Genomic DNA, 19309 nt, shown 5'->3' with positions numbered 1-19309 from the left:
AGAACAGCTCCTAACAGATACCAGTAAGTGAGGAAGGGGGAAAATGAAACATTTCTTTCCCTTATACTTAGTCAACACTCTTCCTGAGTTTTGCTAGATGTGTCTTTAACAGTAATAATGGTAGAGAATTGGTGTCTACAAAAAACTTTTACATTCATTGTCTCACTCAATCCTTTTTAAAACCTTATGAAATAGGCTTTTCCATTCTCAAAGAAAAAAAATTAGAAAGTGCCCGGCCAGTGTAGCTCAGTTGGTTGGGTGTCGTCCAATACACTGAAATGTTGCTGGTTTGATCCCCATCAGGCACATGCTCAGATTTCGGGCTCCATCCCTGGTGCGGGGATGGGGGTGGGGGGATGGGGTGGAGGGGGGAGGGGGGCATGCAGGGGGCAGCAGCCCATGGATGTCTTGCTCCTGCATCAATGTTTCTCTCTCTCCCTCTCCCTTCCTTTCTCTCTAAAAATCAATAAAAATATTTTTTGGAAATCTATAATTTAAAAGGCCTGGGTTTTGATAACTGGGTCACCATCCATAGGATGAATATGTCTGAAGCCTGTTGGTATCACAGTCCCCCTCCCCCTTCACGTATGGGGTATGACAGATGCTTCTAGTGGAGGGGGTGGTATTCTGCTGGTATTTGTCAGGTGGCTGAGCTGCAGTTGTAGCTTCTATACTAAGATACCAAGTCCTGGTTGGTTTTTATCATTCCAACCACTTACAGCATGCAACTGAAGAAAATGGAAACTGTAACAGTTCTATTTTTATTCCAGTTAAAAATACTTCACCATGGCCCTCGCTGGTTTGGCTCAGTGGATAGAGCGTCAGCCTGCAGACTGAAGGGTCCCAGGTTTGATTCCAGCCAAGGGCACATGCTTGGGTTGCGGGCTTTATCCCCAGTAGGGGATGTGCAGGAGGCAGCCAATCAATGATTCTCTCTCATCATTGATGTTTCTATCTCTCTTTACCTCTCCTTTCCTCTGTGAAATCAATAAAAATCTATTTTTAAAAAATATTTCACCATACGCTATGTCAACATAGACAACCAGTATTTTTTCAAGATCATGATATTTGGTTGTTTCATGGTATTAACTAAATGAACACCACCCCCTGGCTGCATCTTTAGGTTTCTATATTTTATCAAACCCCATTTGCTAAATTAGTACATCAGAAAAGAGCAAGTCATTCCAATTTTTTCTCACATGATTACTGAAAATAAAGAGGGAATAGAGGGAAAATGTCACAGGGGAATATTTCTTTGCATTTGGCTTGTACTGCTGGAATGGATGAAAGATTGAAAAAGTGAATTGTTGAACTGTCCAATCACTGTATATTTCTGCGTGTCCCAGGCTTGCTGGGAGCTATGTATAATCACTATTAAAAATACCCATTATTGTGCATTAAAATCTGGGATAGAAAAAACTTTAAAATGTATTTTTTCTTATGATAACAGTAAACATATCTATTTTAGAAAATCCATTGCAGGTTCACCCCCAAAAGCATGGCGTAGGAGGACACCTCTGTAAGCTGAAACAGCGTAAAGTGAAGAAACAATTGCCATTAATTTATATGGAACATTCCCAGACCCCAGAAATCACCAGTCATATCATACCCACTAACACACATAACCGAAAATAACACTAAAGTATAGCACGCAGGACTCATGCTGCCTCTGTAACAGTATAGTGGTTCATTGCAAAACAAACACTAAATGCCATTTTTGCTTTTCGTCTTTCTTTTGTGAAAGCAAAAATCCTCTTTGGATTTCTTTTAGTTAGCGAAAACAGGTACTAAGGTAGGTATTTTGTAACAATGAAGTGGTGTAATTAGAACTTTAGAAAAACAGGAGAGCCCTGGCTGGTTTTGCTCAATGGATAGAGCGTCGGCCTGCAGACTGAAGGGTCCCGGGTTCAATTCCAGTCAAGGGCACATGCCCAGGTTGTGGGCTCAATCTCCAGTCAGGGATGTGAAGGAGGCAGCCGATCAATAATTCTCTCTCATCATTGATGTTTCTATCTCTCTCTTCCTTTCCCTTCCTCACTGAAATCAATTTTAAAAAATCCTATATAATAAAAGCCTAATATGCAAATTGTCTCCTCGACCGGGAGTTCGACTGCTCGCTATGATGTGCACTGACCACCAGGGGGCGGCATGGAATATGGCGGGCATAGGTGACGCGGCGCTGGCAGCGGGCAGCAGTGGAGGCACTGCCGACCCCAATGGGCCCTGACAAGAGCGGATCACGGCAGGATGGTGGAGCAGGTGAGCGGGTGGTGCCAGGCCAAGGCGGGTGCGACCAGCGGCAGTGGCAGTGAACGGGGCTGCTGCCCAGCTCCCAGGTACTGAGGGAGCTGGGCAGGGGCCTGGTGACTCAGGCGGAGGGGGGCTCTCAGGGGCCTGGAGGCCCAGGTGCTGCCCAGGGCCCAGAGGTCAGCTGGGACCTGCCCTTCCATGCCAGACACTCGCGCTTCGATAGCCAGCCAGGCCTAGGTACCGCACTTGTGCATGAATTTCATGCACTGGGCCTCTAGTATATACATAAAAAGAAAAAAGCAGGAGATACCTGTAAATGTAGAAAAAAGTAAAAAAGAAAAAATGACCCATAATTCCACCAGGTTAAAATAATGTTTATAAACATGGTGTTTTTCCTTTTAGCCCTTTTCCTATGCATAAATTATTTTTAGACAAAATTGGGGTCATGCTATATATTTAGTTTTTTATCCTACATTTTTGACTTGGTATTAAATCATCAATATTTCTCCATGATATTAAATAGGATGATTTTAATGTCTACATAATATAAACATATAAAAACTCATTTCTATGTAACTTTTTAAATATATATATATTTTATTGATTTCAGAGAAGAAGGGAGAGAGAGAAACAGAGATAGAAACATCAATGATGAGAGAGAACCATTGATCGGCTGCCTCCTGCACACCCTACACTGGGGATCAAGCCCGCAACCTTGGCATGTGCCCTGACTGGGAATCAAACCTCGACCTCCTGGTTTATAGGTTGACAACCACTGAGCCATGCTGGCCAGGCTCTATGTAACTTTTACTGTGTTGAATATTTTAATGGGGTCAAAATACATACCTTTTATTCCTTTAATTTTTCACATATCTTCTTTTTAGTTTCTAATATGTAAAAAGATGCTATGACCCAAATTAAAAGAAAACTTGAAGGAAAAAGAAAAAATCATTACACTACCTTTTGAAAAATAATAGAACAAAATATTCAAAAATACCAAAGTGCTACATAAATCAAAGAACAAAGGCAGCATGAGAATTTAGGTTGGAAGTTGCTCCTCTTTTTCACATTAAAAATGTCAGAATAATCTAATAGTTACAGATGACACTCCACAGTTAAAGACTAAAGATAGTAGTTGTATAGTTATGGTCTTTCCACATGCCAATATTGCTTCAACAAACATGAACAGCCGAAACCGGTTTGGCTCAGTGGATAGAGCGTCGGCCTGCAGACTGAAGGGTCCCGGGTTCGATTCCGGTCAAGGGCATGTACCTTGGTTGTGGGCACATCCCCGGTGGGGGGTCTGCAGGAGGCGGCTGATCGATGTTTCTCTCCCATCGATGTTTCTAACTCTCTATCCCTCTCCCTTCCTATCTGTGGAAAATCAATAAAATATATTAAAAAAAAACACACATGAACATAATTTTTTTTGTTAATCCTCACCAGGGGATATTTTTTCTATTAATTTTTAGAGAGAGTGGAAAGAAGGGAGGGAGGGAAAAAGAGGAAGAGAGAGGCAGACAGGAAGGGAGAGGGAGAGAGAGAGAGAGAGAGAGAGAGAGAGAGAAAGAGAGAGAAACTTTGAATCAACATCAATGTGAGAGAGATGCATGGATTGGTTGCCTCCACATGGGACCCAACCGGGGCCAGGGTGGAACCTGCAACCTAGGTATATGCCCTTGACCAGGAATCAAACTCGAGACCCTTTGTTGTGTGGGCCAATGTTCTAACCGCTGAGCACACCAGCCAGGGCAAGCATAATTTTAAAATATTCAAAGGTGCTATTTTAAGTCAACTTTTTTTTCCAATGAAGAAAAGGTGTCCAAGACTTAGGCGTGCCCTGTAACAATGCATTCTGTGACTATTTGATGAACTTATTAGCTTAATTCTTCTCTATAGGAAGGAATGGGGCCAAGGCGGCATAAACACATTCAATAACTATGTGTTCTACCATGATCACGGACTTTCAAATAAAGGAAGGGATGCCCTTGACTTCATAATAGTGTTAAAAAGAGAGACAGGTGGATACACACACACACACACACACACACACACACACACACACGCAGTAAGAGCCCAAATGCATAGTAAAAATTTTCACTGGTTCTAAATGATCCATTCCATAATGAAATTTAGGGTATTAATCTGATCTTTCTAATATTTGTACTATTTAACCAGAGGTCTGAAGTAAAATATAAAGTTTTGTGAATTTAATTTCATCTCTTGTTGTTAATCTCCTCCCTAGTCTTAATTTAATGATGGAAGAGACTGGTAGGAAACCTAAGTCCCAATGTCAGTTCAACTGTGATTGCGGACACATTGCTTAACTTCTTCGAGACTCAGTTTCCCATCTGTGAAGTGGCAGTAATTACAAAGCCCTTAGGTGCAGCTGAGATAACTATGTGAGAAAGTGTCATGAGTATTTACAAAGCATTCCCAAGACACATCAGGCTATTATTACTATACTCCTGTTATTAATTTCCCCAGGTAGAAATGCAGCTATTAACTGAATACCACTCAATGACACAGTGCAGGTCTATCTTTAAGATTTTTAAAGAGCTTTGGAGATGAAAGGATGCGAAGAGGTTTCTTCCCAGGAGTTCAGATCTGGTCCCAGCTGAATGTGTTTTAGTGTAAAGGGTGGTGATAGTGTTCCAGTGGAGTCACTAAAAATAGAGATCTTATGCTTTTTAAAACACTTAAGAAACATTTTAAATTATAAAATGTAACATGAGAATACATCCCCATAGATCCATCACTAACATTCAACAGCTGTCAAGATTCCATTCCCTTTTATTTTCTTTTGCTCAAACAACTCCCAGACAGCATGTCCTCCCATCCATCCATACTTTAAAATTTATTTCTAAAAAATATGAACATAAAAACAATGCCATTAGTATCACTTAATTACTTTATCCTACAATATACCTATAATAATTTCAAACTAACAATACCAGTAAACACTATGGCAGTCAAGATTACTTGGTTATTATTTGGTTATTATTATACTGAGAATATGTACATTCATGGACATACCATCAAAATACTATCTTAAAGACATTCAGAACAATTATTTTCTTGTGTGTCTCTAATACTAAAAATTTAGTTTCATTTTTAAAAAATGTGTTTTCAATTTGTAGGGGTTGCTTCCCCCCCCCCTTTTGATTTAACTTAGATTTTAACTATATAAAATATTCACACAGTTTCAAAGGCAAAACTATAGAACAAGGTATTTTCACCTAAGTTGTGCTTCTATTCCCTGCGCCCTCACCTGGTTTCCTCCATCCCCCCCCCAGAAGTAACTAATTGCTATTATTCCTTGGTTTATCCTCCTGTGGCTTCTTTTAAAAAATATTTTCCAAATAGCATGCTACAAACACTGTCTGCACTATCTACATATATAAAAGCCTAAGCAACCATTACAACCGAATGACCAGAATGACTGGTTGACCAGTCGCTATGACGCTCACTGACCACCAGGGGGCAGACACTCAGCGCAGCAGCTAATGGTCAGTGCGCTCCCACAGCCAACCTCCTGTGGCCCCTCCCCCCAGCCAGCCGACTTCCCACGGCACCTCACCCTAGTCGGCCGCCCCCCCCCCCCCATTGCCCTGATTGCTGGCCAATCTCCCGTGGCCCCTCCCCCCGGCTGGCCGGCCAACCTTCCAGGGTCCCTCCCCATGGCTGGCCCCCGGATAGGCCTCGATCACCAGCCAGGCCGAGGGACCCCACCTGTGCACAAATTCATGCACCAGGCCTCTAGTTCTTTTATAATGATTGATCCTAGAGATCATTGTAGATCAGCGTGTTGAGACTGTTCTCATTTTTTTGTTAATCCTCACCAGAGGATATTTTTCCATTGATTTTCAGGGAGAGTGGAAGAGAGAGGGAAAGACAGAGAGAAACATCGATGTGAGAGAAACACATCTATTCGTTGCCTCCTGTACCAGGGCCTGGGCTAGGGAGGAGCCTGCAACCAAGATACATGCCCTTGACCGGATTCAAACCCGGGACCCTTTGGTCCACAGGCTGACCCTCCATCCACTAAGCCAAACCGGCTAGGGCTGTTCTCATTTTTTTTTTTTTTATGGCTACATAGTATTTTCTATAACCAATTGCCCAGTTGATGGATATTTGGTTTGTTTTCATTTTAAAAAATTATTATAAATAATGTACAGTCTTAACCTTGGCCATAAGATGTTTTATAATTTTGCCAGTGTGCCTTTGAAATTGTTTCCCACAAGAAGAAATGCATGTGTAATTTTACTAGATATTGCTGGATTATCCTCTGGAGTTGGACCATTTTGCATTCAAACAACCATAAGCAAGAATGCCTGTTTCCCTGCTACCTTAGTAACAAAGGATCTAAGTTTTCAATTTTTACCAATTTGATGGAAAAGAGTGGTATCTTGCAGTAATTTGCATGAGATTGAGCATCTTTTTTTCTATGTTTAAGGGCTATTTTCATTTACTTTTCTGTGACCTTATCTTTTGTCCATTTTTGGGGGGGGTTATTGCTCTTCTTGAAGTTTAGGAGCGCTTTATGGATTATAGATATTTGCTGTCTGTGACAATTTGCAAACACCCTTTCTTGGTTTGTTAAATGCCTTTCCCCTCGTTTTAAAAATCAGGAAATATTTATGTACAGTAGAATTCACCCTTTTTAGAGCACAGTGCATGGAGTTTTGAGAAATGCATGCAAGGGTGTAACTCACCATGACCAATATCAAGATTTAGACCAACAGGTCCTGTCATTTGCCTTTGACCTTGCCTATTGTTTTCTATTTTGCCACGATCTTGTACTTTTTAAAGCTACTATAGCCATGATTTTTTAAAAATATATTTTTATTGATTTCAGAGAGGAAGGGAGAGGGAGAGAGAGATAGAAACATCATTGATGAGAAAATCATTGATCGGCTGCCTCCTGCATGCCCCCTACTGGTGATCGAGCCCACAAACCAGGCATATGCCCTTGACCAGAACTGAACCCAAGACCCTTCAGTCCGCAGGCTGACGCTCTATCCAGTGAGCCAAGCTGGCTAGGGCTACAGCCATGATTTAATGTAAACAGATTCTTTCAACAAATAGCTCATAATTCTCTTGCTGTGTTTTAAACAAACAGATTATATAGCCTGAGTGTACATTCTACCTGGGGAGATGAAAACACATGTAACTAACAAAATACTTTTTCTGTTCTGTTAAAGGAACTTCTAAATTTAGAAGTTCGGAGTTTAGGAGTTCCTTTAGCAAAGCTAAATAGAATTGCTCTTTTTCATTTGAGGGGCTGTGGGTAAGCAGTGGTTGAAGAAGCAAAAGGGAGTGTGACAGCCTGTAAAATGACTTTTGGTCGTTTTGCTATTTTCAACATGTTACTGCAGGGGACCAAGATATACCCACCCCTCCCCCTGCCCCCCAAACATGCACTTTGACATAAGGATTATTTTGAGCTGAAGGTAAATGAGGAACAGCTGACTTAAGAAAAGCTCTAAAACCAGAGGAGAGGCCCTGGCTGGGTAGCTCAGTTGGTTAGCGCATCGCACTAATACACCAAGGCTGTGGTTCGATCCCCGGTCAGGGCACATACAAGAAGCCATCAATGAATGCATAAATAAGTGGAATAACACATCGATGTTTCTCTCACCTTTCCTCTGTCTGTAAACATCAATAAATAAAAACATTGAAAAACCCCAGAGGATATAAGTTTGCCTTTTGTAAGGGAACTTCTCATTTGTAGAGGGGTCTTTTTCTCCGGTACCAGAAAGAGGAGACTGACGCTGGAGACAACTCATCTCCTGAGATGACTGGAGCCTGCTTGGCAAACCACAGCCCTCACGCCCCACTCATTTCCTAGTTACCTCCCCACAGCCAAAGTCCACAGCCCCCTTCTCCACCTCTTTGAGTTTTCACTCCTTTTCTGTGAAACTCCCATATTCCCATGTAACAAACCCCTTTCTCCTTTATTCTGTCTTTTGTCAGATTAATTTGTAGGGTCCCAGATACGGGACCCAAGGAGATAGAAAAAGAAGTTTCTTCCTCCCCTCCACTTCCCACGTCATTTAACATTTTTTAAAGTAGAAAAATATTTAATTAGCAATAGGCAAATGCATATTCAAAGGAAAAAGTTTAATATAAAAGATTCAAGATTCACATTATGATAAGTGATAAAATTGAATATCCTTCTCTTGATCAGTGTTCCTCTTTTGCATTTTTTTCTACTTAATTTATCTTGCCATCTTTTTCTAGGCTTTCTATTACTCTTACCCCCCTTTTCTGATTTGAATTTTTTCAATTTAGTGGGAGATTGAATTTTGCTTGACTGTTTTTTGTGGTTTTTTTTAAAAAAAAAAAACATGTTGTTTTTATTGATTTCAGCGAGGAAGGGAGAGGGAGAGAGACAGAAACATCCCTGGGTATCGAGCCCACAACCCGGGAATTGAACCGTGACCTCCTGGTTCATGGGTCGACGCTTGACCACTGAGCCGCTCTGCCGGGCCGCTTGACTGTTTTTGACAACAGCAATCAGTGAGTGAGTTCAAGGATTTGGAGTTACGTTTCCCAATGTCCAACCAGCAGTCACCCTCTGCACTTTGAGTCCCTCAGAAAACCACAGGAAGTTTCACAAGAGATGGTCAAGCTTGTTTGTCTGCTTCTCTCAGTTGTGTTACAACACAGCCCCCCACCCCCTGCACTCTTGTCTTCATGTCATACCCTGCCCGGCAGTTCCCACATGTCTGACAGGTACAGTCTTAACTCCTCGGCTTATGTTTTAACAGCAGCGTGGCCCTCACCTCGGGTCAGCTTTTCTTCACAACTTCAGGTGTTTGCTGTGCTTATGTTTTTTGCTGACCGCCTTTCCCCTCTCCCCTGAACTTCCTGTGGTCTTCCTCTCTGCCTGTGTCTCTCCTTTAGGACACACCAAATCTCTTGACATTTTCTGGTCTTGGGTTTACATTTTGATGCATTCTTCCTAGGTTTGTTCAATGCCTAGTCACAGTCTGTAGCTGTTGTGTGATTGCTCCATGGGACGTGTTTTCTCGCTGACTGTATTAGAGCCTTTGGGGAGCAGGGACCCTATCTCATGCTTCTTTTATACCCTCCCCAGCTTCCACGGCAGTGAGGTCTTAATGAGCACCCACTGTTCACTAAGGCCTGGAGGTCGCAGAGCACCAGACTGCACCAGAAATCTCCCCATCAGCAACCCTTCTCCCCTTGGATATGGTCAATGTATGCAGCCCGGTTTAAAGCTGCCCTTAAGAGCTCCTCCATAGAAATTCTGAACCCACCATTAGGTTTCTATCTGTATTAACTAAGAAAAATCCCCGCCACCTAGCCGGTTTGGCTCAGTGGATAGAGCATCAGCCTGCAGACCGAAGGGTCCTAGGATTCCGGTCAAGGGCACATGCCTGGGTTGCGGGCTTGGTCCATCAGGCAGGAGGCGGCTAGCCAATCAATGATTCCCTCTCATCATTGATGTTTCTATCTCTCCCTTCCTCTCTGAAATCAATAAAAAAAATATATTTAGAAAAATCCTAGTCTCCCTGGAATACCTTTCCTGAACAAGAAAGCAATTCTGTTTACCCTAAGCTGTGTCTTAAGACACAGATTTCAAAGTCAGATACCGTGAGCTCTTGGCACAGGTACTATCTATTGATAAACAGTCGTCAGATCTCTGCCTTGTGTTTGTGACAAATGTGTCATATTTAACCACAGGATGCTCTCTATTTCTCCATTCCTCCCTCCACCTCTCAGCTCCCTGAGATTATTTAAATCTCAAGAAAATTTTGCAGAAAAATGCTCTTTTATTCTTCATAGGTTACAAAACAAATATGTCCTCAGTGGGGACCCACTTGATAAGGGGGCCCAGTCGTGGGTAGTGACTCCTGACTTTGAGCATTTATCTCTCTGTCACAGCTTTGCATTTAGACCCTTGTGGCAGACAATGGCAATGTGAATGAATGGGCCATAATAATGGTGACTACTCCGTGGCAAAATGAATGCAGGTTTTCCCTATCCCTATCCTATCTAATAAAGAGGGAATATGCTAATTGACCCTCATGCTGTCACAAAGATGGCAGTGCCAACAGCCAATAAGGAGGGAATATGCTAATTGACTGCCCCACCCTCAAAGATGGCGGCGCCCACAGCCAATAAGGAGGGAATATGCTAACTGACTGCCCCACCCTCAAAGATGGTGGCACCCACAGCCAATAAGGAGGGAATATGCTAATTGACTGCCACGCCCTCAAAGATGTCAGTGCCCACAGCCACAAGATGGTGGCGCCCAGTTCCCTCAGCCCCGCCGGGGCGGCAGGCGCCCGGTGGACCCGGCCGCTCTGTGTGCCTGCCTCCGGAGTCCCCCAGTCCCCTCAGCCCCCCAGCTGCCCCGGGCCGGCCCGAGGCGCAGGCAAGCTTCGGATGGTGGCTGCCCAGCTGATGCCTGAGGCACAGACAAGCCTCAGATATTGGCTGCCCAGCCGCCCAGGGCCAGCCGAAGGTGCAGGCAAGCCTCAGATGGCGGCTGCTCAGCCTCCCAGGTCCAGCCAAGGCACAGGTAACCAGAGCCGGCCGAGGCTTGCGCTGCCGGCAGTGGCAGCAGCAGAAGTGTGATGGGGCATCGCCTTCCACTGATTGCCGGGTCGCCTCCTGTCCCTGAGGGCTCCCAGACTGTGAGAGGGAGCAAGCTAGGCTGAGGGACCCCCCACTCCAGTTCATGAATTTTCATGCACCAGGCCTCTAGTTCAAAATAAGAATCAGAGAGCTAAAAGCCCCTTAGCAGAGGTGTGGGGATGGGGTGGGGACTTAAATTAGTTGGCAGGATTGGTCAAAATAAATATTAGGAAGTTCAATGTCATTGTCAATTGAATAAAAACAATCTTCTCTCGTTTAAAAACTTCAAATAACAAATATCTCTCCTAGGAATATACTCGATTATAACACATTTCAAATTAATTCACCGATACCATCTCTGGCAGACTGAAACCTTCTGGTTTTTCTCTGAGGAGTCTGACTCTACTCTCACCGTCGGCTGGTAGAAAGCAAAAGGCAGTGTATTCGGTGGGTAGGAGGGTGGGCTTAGGAGCTACTTCACCACCAGGTAGCTGTAGTGGCTACCCCACGCTTCTCTTTCAGCAGGGGAAAATTAGGTCTGCTGTGAGGATTACATGAGTTAATACAGACCAATCCTTCAGAATAATGCCTTGCACATAGAACTCAATAAATGTTCAACAATTTATTTTCTTTTCCTTATTTGAGGGAGCCTCTTTAGGAATAATATCTTAGAAATTAAAAAAACACAATACCAGTTATTTTAGCTTTTTTCCCCAAAGGGATTTCTTTCATTGGACATGAGTAAACTAGTACTTTAATGAAGGCAAACAAAGTGTGTTTACTCAGTAAAATTTCCAGCTATTTGAGGAACAACCCATCTAATTAAGTTTTAGTTTCAAATGCCTTTTGGAAGTTCTGTATCTTTGCCAAAATGATTCAATGTTGTTGTGTGTGTGTGTTTAAACTCATTTGAGGGAAGCTAGAATTCTCTTTAGTTTCTCTTCATGATGTATACATCCATCTTTTTAGCTTGGCTTGTAATATGAATTTTTAACTGATCTATACGTAGTTAACAGTAAGTGGAAATTACCAATGAACATCTTAGACCCCAGTGGTTTCGTGTGGTGTTTGTTGGATTTTTAAAATTTATGAAGCTGTAACTTAAAAGTTTTATTGTTACTATCTTTAGTTTTTCATTCTTAAATTGATTTTTGCTCTGGAATATTTTTTATTCTTTTCTGTTTAGATTTCCATGAAAAATAAATTTTTAGACGTAGAAGAGCTACCTTTCATCCCTTCTGTCTTCACAATCTTCTGTTAATATCACTGCAACCCCCAAAGTGCCCAAAGAATCACATTAGATTTTTATCCATTTGGGCTTCATTGAAGCTATGCCGCCCTAGCCGGGTTGCTCAGTGGATAGAGAGTTGGCCTGCAGACTGAAGGGTCCCGGGTTTGTAGACTGAAGGGTCCCGGGTTTGTAGACTGAAGGGTCCCAGGTTCGCTTCTGGGCAAGGGCACATGCCCAGGTTGCAGGCTCGATCCCGAGTAGGGGCTGTGCAGGCAGCCGATCAATGATTCTCTCTCATAATTGATGTTTTTATCTCTCTCCAGCTTCCTTCCTCTCTGAAATCAGTAAAAATATATTTTTAAAAAGTTACAGGATTAAAAAAATAATAAAAAATATTTTAAAAAAATAAACTATGCTAGTAATTAATGCCATTTTAAAATAAAATATTTTTCACAGAATTGTAGAGTCTGTTTTACTATCATGACTTAAGTTTCAGATATTTTAGGGCTGAGGCCTCCTACTCTCATTCTATAAACTATGGATGAAGTCCCTTGTGGTGTTAAAATGTAATTGTTTTAAATATTTCAGTTATCATCTGTACTTTAGTTTCCTTTTAATTTTATAAAATTAAGAAATATTCCAGGCATACAAAAATACAGACAAAAAAAATAATCTGTGTTCCAATAGCCAGCTAAAATGCACATTAACATTTTGTCATATTTGCCTGAGCCTTTTAAAAGAAATAAAATGCCACAGCTATGGTTAGAGGTTGCTCCCTATTCTTCTTGTCTTCACTCTACTAAATTTGGGGTGCAGCCTTCCCATCTCTCCTTTTTAGTTCTTTATCTTTAAAAGGAGATGAGTAATTATCACTTGATGAGAGTTAGTGTTAATGTCAAGGGCTTTGAGGATCTGAAATAGAAGGTAACACGATTAAGTATCATAATGATGAAGGACTTTTTCATCAGATATGTGCTTTCCCTTGGCCAGTTCTTATGAGAGCAACGAGGAAATGCAGAAGCCTAAGATGAAATCTATCAGACACAGACACCAAACCATGTGGTTCACGGAGTTCTCACACTAGGTAGCATCCCTTGCATAAACTGTTTTGGCTCATTCTAGTAGGTCCTAGATATTTGGGTTGACAAGTCTACTTATGAGACAGACGATTTATTTTCCTCCCCCACCTTGCCTTGTACTCCTGGGTAACTCCCAGGCTCACAGATAGCATATCATTTTCTTGGGTATGAAGGATGTGCCCAAATATGAAAATCTTATCCTTGTATGTAATCATATAATTTCATTTGATTTAATCCCTGTAAGAACTCTTCCAGGTGAGTATCATTAGCCCCCATTTTTCAGATTGGAAGTGAGGCTTAACCAGGGGAGACAATTTACTGTGGGTCACACCATCTCGGCCTGCATTTCAACACTGGCAGTCTGGTTTCCAAGCCCACAACTTAACCACCAAACATGTTGCCTTCCAGTTATTATTTATTTCCATTATTGTCATGAGCGAAATGGAAGTAACCAGACTGACAGTCCATGCCGAGGAACAGCTGCTGTCGGAACAGAGAGGCAGACTGTGCTAGGGTAACTACCCCCCTGCACACCCTCTAAGCACAGCCCTGAAATAACCAACTTCCATCACTGAGCTTGAGTTCATAGAATTTCTCAGAGAAATTTCAGCGCATCTCTTTTTCTTTGTAAATATATTTTTATTGATTTCAGAGAGGAAGGGAGAGGGAGAGAGAGGCAGAAACATCAATGATGAGAGAGAATCATTGATTGGCTGCCTCCTGCATGCCCCCTATTGGGGCTCACGCTGCAACCTGGGTATGTGCCCCTGACCGGAATCCAACCGGGAACCCTTCGGTCCACAGGCTGACGCTCTATCCACTGAGCCAAACGGGTTAGGGCTCTCTTTTTCTTTTTTAAAAGCCATTTTAATTACCATCTTTTGGAACAGGTGCTGTTTAAATGTGAGAGAATGCTCTTTCTAAATTACTGTAAGGGGACCTATTCAATTATCATTTTGAAATCTTATTTCTGATTCTCTTCTATTGACAGAGGAGAACAGAATTTAGCAGAAATATGATGAAAGGGACTTTTCCATCAGAAAATAAATAAATACCTATATACCTAACCTACCTACATAAATAAGTAATGGGAATATACCAGTTAGGATGATATGGGCTGACTCATCTGGCTTCAACAATAAAGTACATATATTAACTCCATAAAGAGGCATCCTAATTAGGCAGCTTCGGAGTTGTTTATTTCAAGGACCCATGCCAGTGCCTCGCGTTATTAAGCTTTGCCGTCTTTAGCCTGTCAGTTTTTTCCATAAAATGGCCACAGAGTTCCCAGGTACCACATTCAGGCAAGAAAAGATCCATTAGGAGAAGAGACAGCCTTTTTTTGTTAGTCTTCTTTAAGGCGAGGACATTTGTCCGAAAGCCACCCAGCAGACTGTCCCTTAAGGTCTAAGTCTCCGTGGCCAGGGCTGTGAGACCTGCTCATGCCTAAAGCCATGGAGATGGAACCCTCAAACCTAAAAATCAGGCGTTCCTGGTGGGACGGGAACTCCTTACCTGAAAGAGAGGATTCCTGAACAAAGTCCTTGTTTGGTTAACAAGGAAGTGGGTAATGGATGTTGAGTATGCAAAAAGGTCTAATATTTGGGGCAAAAAGTCTAACTTTTTTTTTTTTTTTTGTCCTATGGATTCTCTTGCTTTTAACCCTTATAGTAAAGTAATGAGAATAAAATGGGACAGTGTTATTCCCATCTTACTCATGATGAACCTGAGGAACAGAGAAGCTAATTAAATTGTTTCAGGTCACACAAGAGTAAGTGACAGCGTTATTATTCTAACTCATGTCTGCCTGACCTCCAAGGCCATTTCTTTTTCCATATGTCATAGGTATCAAAGTTGTAGTTGTCTGTCAACATGACCTTTTTTATAATCTCCCTGATAAATTATCTTAGTTCCTAGTACATCGTAAGACTATTACCCGCGATCATGTTACACAAATGTAATCACAGTGTGCATGGTGTTTTATGACCTGCTTTAAAGAATACTTGCTGCTAGCCTTGGCCGGGTTGCTCAGTTGGTTAGAGCATCTTCCCGATACGCCAAGGTTGTGGGTTTGATCTCCGGTTAGGGCACATATAAGATACAACCAATGAATGCACTAATACATGGAACAACAAATCGATGTTTCTCTCTCTTTCTTTCTCAAATCAATAAATAGTTAAAGAATATAGTCCTGGGTCCAGTGGCTGAGTGTCGACCTATGAACCAGGAGGTCATGGGTCATTTCCTGGTCAGGACACATGTCTGGGTTGTGGACTCTATCCCCAGTGTGGAGAGTGCAGGGGGCAGCCAATCAACGATTCTCTCTCATCATTGATATTTCTCTCTCTCTCTCCCTCTCCCTTCTTCTCTGAAATCAATAAAAATATATATATATTTATAAATTTAAAAAAAGAATACTTGCCAATCTTATGAGTGAAAAATGTACCTTGTTTTTATTTGCTAGAGTTTCAAAAGCCTTAATAATCTATTTTCTACCCAGTAACCAAAGGGGTCCTTTAAAAATGTAAGTCAAATCATGTAATTCTTTTGCTCAAAATTTCCAGTGGTTTCTCTTTCATCTCAGAGTAAAAATCAAAGTCCCTATAATTGCTTTTGAGGCATTATAGGAACAGTCACCTCTCTGTCCCTGTTACCTTTCTGATAGCAATCCCTACTACTCTCTTTTACACTCACCCACTTCAGACACACTGGCTTCTTCTTTTTTAACCCTCACCCTAGGATATGTTCTCTGATTTCAGAGAGAGGAAGGGGAGAGACTGAGAAACACTGATGTTAGAGAGAAACATCGGTCGGTTATCTTCCATACATGCCCTGATCAGGGATCAAACCCACAACCTAGGTATGTGCCTTGATCGGGAATTGAACCCACAACCCTTTGGTGCATGGGATGATGCTCCAACCAACTTAGCCACACAACCCAGATTACACTGACTTCTTTGCTCTTATTTGAACAGAACAGCACACTCCTGACTCAGGGCCTTTGCACTTGCTGTTTTCTCTGCCTGACCTGCTTTCCCCACAGACAACTGCAAGGCCAGCTCTCTTACCTCCTATACATCTTTGAAAAGTTACCTTCCTAATGAGAGCTTCAATAACCAATCTATATAAAACATTCTTTATCTTTTTTCCATGATTTTTGTGAGAGTATTAGTGCCTTCCAACATCCTATCTAATAAAGAGGGAATATGCTAATTGACTGTCACACCCTCACAAATATGGCGGTGCCCACAGCCAATAAAGAGGGGATATGCTAATTGACTGCAACACCCTCACAAAGCTGGCGGTGCCCACAGCCACAAGATGGCGGCACCCAACCCCCTCAGGCCCGCCTCATCCAGCCTCAGTCCCCCAGTCCCCTCAGCCCCGCCTCATCCAGCCTCAATCCCCCAGTCCCCTCAGCCCCGCCTCATCCAGCCTCAGTACCCCAGTCCCCTCAGCCCTGCCTCACCCAGTCCCCGCAGCATCCAGCCTCAGTCCCCTCAGCCCCGCCTCATCCAGCCACAGTCCCCCAGTCCCCTCAGCCCTGCCTCACCCAGTCCCTGCAGCATCCAGCCTCAGTCCCCTCAGCCCCGCCTCATCCAGCCACAGTCCCCCAGTCCCCTCAGCTCCGCAGGGGAAGGCAGTTGGGGGCCATCGGGCCGGCAGGGGAGGGGAGGTGGGGACAATCATGCCGGCAGGGGAGCAGTTAGGCATCAATCAGGCCATCAGGGGAGCAGTTAGGCATCAATCAGGCCAGCAGGGGAGCAGTTAGGCATCAATCAAGCTGGCAGGGGAGCGGTTAGGGGGCTATCAGGCTGGCAGGCAGAGTGGTCAGGAGCCAGCAGTCCTGGATTGTGAGAGGGGTGTCCGACTGCTGGTTTAGGATATCCCCCTAAACCGCAGTTGGACATCCCTCAAGGGGTCCCAGATTGGGGAGGGTGCAGGCTGGGCTGAGGGACACCCCCTTCCCAGCCCCAGGCACGAATTTCGTGCACCAGGCCTCTAGTACTGTATAATTCCCTTATTCATTTTGCCTGTTTCCCTCCAACCCACACTACAATATATGCCAAGGATTTTTATGTATTTTGACCAGTGATGTATCCCTTGTGCTGAGATCAGTGGTAGATAGTGTGTGCTCAATAACTATTTGTTGACTGAGTGACTGTTTTATTGTATAAATGACTGATAAGTTATAGTTCTCCTTTTATGAATGAATTGTCATATCCTTTGGTTACTTTTTTATTAGGTGTTTTAAGTTTTTATTGATTTGTATAAACTCTTTATATTTTGAGGATATCAATTTTATGGCACATATTCCCCCTCAGTTTTTTCTCCTTTTACCATTGTATGTAGATATTGTGTTAAAAGTACTTAAACTTTTACAGTCAAATCTAGAAATATTTTCCTTTTTGATACTGTGTTTTATAAGGACAAGTTGACAAAAGAAAAAGTTTACTTCTAAATAATTTTAGTCAAAAGGTGAGCAGTGCCTAATTTTTTCCTACTTTTATTATATTTGAATTTCTACTATTTGCAGATAATGATTTAAACTTATTAATATGTAGCCCTAACTGGTTTGGCTCAGTGGATAGAGCATTGGCCTGCAGACTGAAGGGTCCCAGGTTTGATTCTGGTCAAGGGCATGTACCTTGGTTGCGGGTACATCCCCAGTAGGGGGTGTGCAGGAGGAAGCTGATCCATGTTTCTCTCTCATTGATGTTTCTAACTCTCTATCCCTCTCCCTTCCTCTCTGTAAAAAAATCAATAAAATATGTTAAAAAAAGAAAATTAAATTAAAAAAATAAACTTGTTAATATGTAATCACATTTATACAATTATTTTTCTCCTGGGTGGTTTATCTGGTAAGCAAGAAGGGTAAACTGTTGCTAAAACCTTCCCTTTTACTTTAAGGAAAATAATTTGATGTACAGGATGATTAAAATTATAAAACATTTATGTTTATAATATTTGCACATATATATTAAGTTTTAAATATATTCTCCATTCAAAGAAAAGGTTACTAGCCTATGAATCTAAATCATTAGGCTTTTGTGTCACTGGAACATTTATGATAATTGAGCCCACATATAAATTCTATTCTGTGTTTGACAGTAAGTCCTTTCAGAACTGAACTTGGTTGCATACATTTATATATCCCACTCCTTCCCTGAATTTTAAATATTGAACATGTCTACTTGTTTAATGTGACATTTTGAATTTTTACAAATATTTCATGAACCAAATTTTAAATGTGTAATATTTAAAATGAAGAATACTATCAGAAAAATATAGAAATATGATTATGATGCTGCTTTTAGGAAACAGAATGCCAGTTCTTTAATGTTGTTTGCTTCTTGTTGTTTAAAAGGAGTGCTTCTACTTCATTATCCAATTATGCCTTTTTAAAAACAAGTATTTTTTTATTGATTTCTGAGAAGGCAGAGGGAGAGAGATAGAAACATCAATGATGAGAGGAAATCATTGATTGGCTGCTTCCTGCACGGCCCACACTGGGGATTGATCCCGAAACCCGGGCATATGCAACCACTGAGCAAAGCTGGCCAGGCCAATTATGCCTTTTTGTTACAACTGATTTGATGGTGTATTGACAGATACAAAAGTTAGTTAAATCCTTTGCAATTTAAAAAAATAATACCATGAAAAAATCCTTTCTATCATATGGTGGATCATAAAGTACTTTAATGTATTTTTCCTTCTAATATCTTTCTTCAAGGTATTCAAAAACTGTTTAAAATAATTTGTTCTGGGTGGGGTTATTTTTCCCTTCTCATTTACAATAAAACAAGTTATTTAAATTCTTTAACCTATGCATTACTCTTTTTAAAAAATATATATATTTGTATTGATTTCAGAGAGGAAAGGAGAGGGAGAGAGAGATAGAAACATCAATGATGAGAGGGAATCATTGATCGGCTGCCTCCTGCACTCCCTGCACTGGGGATGGAGCCCACAACCCAAGCATGTGCTCTTGACTGGAATCAAACCCTGGACCCTTCACTCCATAGGCCGTTCTATCCACTGAGCCAGACCAGCCAGGGCACCTATGCATTACTCTTAAATTCAGGTATTTAATAAGAATTACTTAATAAAATAATGGAAACCAAATCTACATAAGTAAATC

This window comes from Eptesicus fuscus, chromosome 7, assembly GCF_027574615.1.
Source record: "Eptesicus fuscus isolate TK198812 chromosome 7, DD_ASM_mEF_20220401, whole genome shotgun sequence".
NCBI lineage: Eukaryota > Metazoa > Chordata > Mammalia > Chiroptera > Vespertilionidae > Eptesicus > Eptesicus fuscus.
The sequence above is the reverse complement of the archived record's forward strand: the minus strand, read 5'-3'. Positions refer to the sequence as shown.